Below are 6089 nucleotides of genomic sequence, written 5' to 3'. Positions count from 1 at the left end.
AAAATCTTCATGTAATGGGGGCATATTATTTCCATTTTATCTCAAAAGAGACATAAGGATATGTGGGTAATTTTCTAGGGTATTGCTGGGAGGAAAGATCACTAACTGCAAAAGAAGAGATTTGTCTCARGATTGCAAAGTAAAGATTCAATTTTACATTTATACCCCAGTAATTGGCCATAATTCGACAATGGAAAATYCTACATTTAGGTCTCAAATAATTACCATACCAGCCCCTGTATTGTCAATGGAAATCTAAGATTTAATTCAGCTACCAATAGATAGGAATTCTAGTGCCCATCTCAAATGCCCAGAACTATCTCCACTGATCTCAGTTTACCTCTCCTAAGGAGTAGGGATTCATTTATCCTGTGTCACATCTGCCAGACCCATGCATGCCTGGAATACCCTGAGTCATCCCAGGCATCTCCAGAGGCTTCTGATCAGACAGAACGGAACTCTCAGTCAGTGAAACCTGAAGAACAGATMAGATCACTCTAAAGAAGGTACTAAGGCAGGGCTAAATTGTGTAAGCATTGACCTCTGGAACAATTTGAGATGATCTAAGGAACCTGAAATAGTTAAATAAGACACTGGGTTTGAAAGAGATTTTTCAAAGWAGTTGGGTACAAGCCAGGATAATCCATGGCATCAAAAATGACACCTGCATTCCCATAACTGATCCCACTCTTAACTCTGATGAGTCGCTTCCCTGTTTTTTGTACTGATGAGATGTAGTGGGTGTACTGTAGCCATCCAGAATTAGATGSATTAAAGCCCATCCCTGTTTTTCTGCTAAGATATACACAATTTGCAATGTACTTTACCTCATCCCAATAAGCCGCTCTTTTCTGGAGCAATTAGTCTACATTTCATTGACTATAAAAGGCRCAAAAAGTACTACCTCTGATATTTACAATTTAGATGTCTCAAGTTCAGTGAGCTAAACCTACTAAAAAATCTGTGAAACGTGCAAAAATCTCCACAGTGTTTAGTTTCATCAAAGATATATTTACGCCCTTTCAGCAGGCAGTTGTGGGCTATGGACTGGGAGTCCTACTGGAAAATTAGAAAGTTTGGGCAATATCCTTGCTCAGCCCAAAACACTTGAATAATGCATTGGTTGTCCCATTCTGCGTGCCATTATGAGGCACCAAAATCTCCCTGTTTCCTCAAAGGAATATGAGAGATTTCAGATGCAGGGGGCTGCCTGCCTCAATATGGTCCATCCTGGAGCTGACAGGAATAGGAGCTCTCTGACGTGGAGGAATTTGCTGTTGTCTTCTCACAGAAGCCACCCCTGCACTGCTCTCTGCCCCTAAACACATCTACCAAAACCTTGCCATGTAATTCCAATACGAACAGAAAAAAGCCCAGTCCACCAGAGACTTTTTTCCTYCTGTGCTCATGTGAATGACTGCAGAGTAGTAGAAGCTCTGTAGAAGCTCTGTCCAAAAAAGCCCAGGGTAAAGCACACAAATGTACTGAGGATCTTCTGGTGACAGGAGATTCATCACTGGTGGGTGAAAAAGCAGGACGGAAATTGTAGAAAACAATGATGAAGCTCCGTAAGAAAAAAACTTATGACAATCCTTTCATGGGACACATAGAGGAGTTGCAGCTCCGTCACAGGAGAGATGATGCTTCCCATCACAGCAGCATGAGGGAAGAATCAGAGTAAAGCATCAGGTAATTTTACAAAATTCACTTAGTCACATTGTGGAGAGGTTCGAGCAAAGCTGYTCCCATAGTGGTCATCTCAGAGGGAAACAATGTAAGTCTATTAAAGGATRTGGGGAAATACTCGGTCCTTAATTTAAATGAAATTGCCCTCCTAGTTCTGCTATGTGGAAAATGTAAATATGGTATTGAGCAGTTTTATGAAAGTAGGAATATGCCATGGCAATGGTTGGAAGTGCTATTCTCTAGAGCATGGGTGTGTCAAGTTCAGTGGGTGTGCAAGTATCTGCACAATCTGTGCACAGAAAACGTTCTTATCCCACCACAGAAATTGATGTTTTGATGCAGGAATGGTCAGGTAGCAATTGAAAAGTTATATGCAAAAAGCAAGTGAGAAAAAGAAACCTTTGCTCTTAGAAGMTGCAAAGTTTGCATCTGCTGAAGAAAAATGAAGATCAGCCTAATGAGTGCAACTCTCTTTACCTTGTTGGCCCCTATATTTGCAGTRTATTCTGTGTCAGAGGCACAATGTCTTCAGTATGCAACAGATACTGACACCTCTGTCTTGCAAAGAATATGTAAGAGGAGGCAGATTCCATAAAGAAGGAAAATATARTATGTTTATCTTTACAATTTTAGTTTGTATGTAGTTTTATATCAATTTGGTTCTTTTCAAAGCTATTTTTGTCGGTTTTTTTCTCCTCATCAAGACAGCCATTTAACCGGCTACCCACTGAGCTGTCCCAATTAACAGGCACCCATAGCATTATTTGTCTTCTTAATTTTTGTGCCATGAAGGACCAGTCATTAGAGTTCAGACTTTGCTTCTCCATGATGAATACGTGAGGAGGTGCTCTCACCTCTCCAGCTCAGTCTAAATTCACATTTCAGTTAACTTAAGCAACTGAGTAACAGCCATGTGTTCAAGAAGTTTGAAYTGGATTTACCTGACTTCAGCTTACATTTTCTGCCTTTGAAATCACTGCAGTCTCTGGGACATGCTGGCTTCACTGGGAAACAAATAGTTCCAAAATAAATGTAGCTGTTCCTTTTGGTTCTTTGACATCCRGAGTGAAATGCACTCACCTTGGTGGTTCAGTCTTCTCTAAACAGAATACCCAGGGAAGTCAATAGTTCCTGGAAACAGAACATGATGCATTTGCCATGTACCAGTTCATCATCAGTTTCTTGCYTGAAATCCACAAATTTTGCACAGCAGTGAACAGAACTCGTTCAGTCTCTTCAACCTCACCCTTTCTGTCCCATTAGCTATTTAGGGGCTGTGCCGCAAACATAATAGGTTGAAAAGGTGAAATTTCAAATTCTATATAGTRGATTACAAAAGACTATTATTATCTATGTCACTAAAAGGGAAAGTGCATCCCTCATGCAGTAACACCTACACAAAATGTTCATAAATTTCATGACAATTCTGACATCCTCTACGTTTGCAAGGCAACATGCCCTCCCTCCCACCTCCTAATCTCCTTCATCTGAAAGAGAAATGTATTTTTAGCTGCCTCAGTGGGACCTAAGGCATTGATTTATGAAAATAAGGTGGAAGAATTCATGAATTTTTTCTGACCTCCATCTCTCATTCCTTAGACATTTCTATTTTAAGATRTTTAAAATGAATTGTCCTAATGTGGCATATTATCACCTTGCTGCTCTGTATTTCACATTACTCTGGTWTGCACACATATATCCCTATGCACCAAAATTATATGAATGTTACTGTATTGAGCTTAAAATGTCTTTCAGTAACTTATTATTTTATTGTGATTGTGATATATGATTTTTCGGTTACTGAGTCACCCAACAAATCCTCTTGAAGGACTAGAATAACTTCATWAAGGTACTCTATATATGAGGAAAGACAAGTAGATGAAATTGTAGCCATTTGATACAGAGTTCTTTTTAATATATTTTACTGAAGCCAAACCAATATCTCATTTTGCTCTGCTCTTGATTCTGCAGTAAGAGCCCTGCACTTCACATTCCAGTGACCTCCACTGCTCATGCTAATTAATTCTTTGGCAGTGTTACTTCTGCTTTGTATAAACATCTTTGATAKTATAAGTAGTTCTCCATCAGCAATATTGTTAAGTATTTTAAGATTTTAATGAAAATAAAASTACAAATATGTCTCAGATTATGAAACCCTTGGAAGTGGCCCACTGAAAACCAGATCTCTTGTTGTGGTTTAGGAATGGTATTTCCCCAATTTAATACTCCCACTAAAATACACCAAAAAAGATTATTTTCCTAAATATAATTTTTTCCAAAATGGAAGTAATATTTTCCTAACTAATCTTATATTTTTTCAAAGTCAGAAGTTTTGATAAATTGATTCAATTTTATATTTATTCTTTCCAGGTGAAAATTGCCTGTTTGCAAAGAACCATCAAAAAAGCAACACATCACTTAATTCCTATTTAAACATCTGCTTAATGCAGATAGAGTGCGGTGTCAAACTTGAGTGGATCTTTGTGTTATATTTATATTTATATTTATGTATTTACTCTGGATCCATGGTGAATTTTACCCTATGGTGTCATGCTGGGGGGCCGGGAACACTTTGGATAAAATGAGCGATTCTTTGAAAATAGGAGAGGTGTCCCTATTTCACCTGCTGTTTCCAGACTATTTTCTGTTTCAGTMCTATATCCTTACAGTAGTTAAGACTAACCTTTCAGAAGACATTTGGAACAAAGCCTCACCTTTAAGGCAACCAGGGGATGAAAATAATCTAAGTGAACTGGCCAGCAGGCAGGAGCTGTGTTGGCTCAAACAAATGTAGAAAGTCAGGTGAAAGGGCCATTAATAATAAAGAGACATCCAGAACAAATGTACTGACTTCACAGCTGAGACAACTTGTGTGAATAATAATATTACTGCTGAACTTTGCAGAACACATGGAGTTGTCCTTGACTTTGCTCTTCTAAATGAAGAAAAAAAATCCCTAAATCTGCACTATCTTGCTACAAAACTTCCTTACTCTGCTAATATGTAGTTTCTAAGGCATATATTTATCACAGAAAAAGAAATCCCTACAGAAAGCTAAATTAAAAAAAAAAACAAAAAACAAAAAAAAAACCTACTGAAACCATCAAAACAAAACCAAACCTTATCTTCAAAAGAGATCACTTTCTCTGAATATTGACTCTACAGAAATTTTTATTTATTGTTATTATGAACAAAGAGTCCTTGCAACAAGGAAATATCATATTTATCTAAAATCCAATGCAGTTAACATATTCAGACATATTGCAACAGAAGCTGTCTTTCCCTTTTGCTTGTAAGTACAWATTCTGAATCACTTAAGCAATTTTTTAGAAATTCTGTATGGCTGCACATCCCATACTTAATTTGTTAAGAATAGAAAACATTGAAAAATAGTGTGAAAACTTAGGGGCAAAGTTTATTTCAGTGTGAGGATATTTTTAATGAATCGGCAAATCCAACTGTCAAATTAAAAATTATGTGGGTATCCACTGCCTTTAAAATATTTGGATGTTTGGAGCAATGGAGTTTGTATTTCTAAATAATCACCACATGGGATGGGGCCCTGCTCTKCTGGAGATGGTTGAACACCTGCCAGCCCACTGAAAACATGATTTTTTGCTTTCAGTGTTAAACTGTGTTTATCTCAGTCCATGGGTTTTCCAGCTTTTACCCTTCCAGTTGTCTCCCTGATCCCACTGGCAAAGGTGTGATCAAGGGTCTGTGTGGGGCTTGGTTGATGTTTGGGGTTAAACCACAACCGTGATTCATAAATAAACCCAGCAATCAATTTTAAAACATAACAGCTAAATAAACAGATAGAATTGACCCAGATGAGAAGTCTACTGCACTCAAGAAAAAGCGATGTCACAGGGGACTACAAAATATTGAGCAGCATAATCCACTGGAGCAATTACCAAAATCAGAAGACTCTAGGTAAATATTTCAAATTTTATAATGCAAGCCGTGGTGTAGAGAAATGGTCTTCAATAGAAAAGGTGCAAACTACTGCAGGTGCATAAAGTCATTTAAATTTATAATGCTCAGCACTGCAGTTTATCTGCATATTCTATTATTGGCTGCAGAATCAGGCCCTCACCATCCTACAGTGCCACTGAAATGTATCTGAATTCTTTTGTCTGCCTGATTTATTACAAATGTCCTTTTTGCATTATCTGGCCTTACATATTTTCACATCTGAAAAGGAATTGTCCTGGAAAGCTCTGTAGCTGATGAAGTTGTAGGGTTCAGGGACTTGGAAAGCAGTGAAGTGTTACAGCTAAAAGCCCTCAGGTATTTTCTGTGGATCAAAGGAAGCACATTTGTCCAGTAATTACTAATCATTACTTTCCCAAATCATGGAGAAGGAGTTCCTGCACTGTCCTGCTAAGAGTAGAGAAAGTCAT

The sequence above is a fragment of the Malurus melanocephalus genome, unplaced genomic scaffold (genome assembly GCF_030028575.1).
Source record: "Malurus melanocephalus ecotype Western Australia unplaced genomic scaffold, MMel_1.1 scaffold_26, whole genome shotgun sequence".
In the NCBI taxonomy this organism is placed as follows: domain Eukaryota; kingdom Metazoa; phylum Chordata; class Aves; order Passeriformes; family Maluridae; genus Malurus; species Malurus melanocephalus.
Note: the sequence above shows the minus strand (reverse complement) of the source record.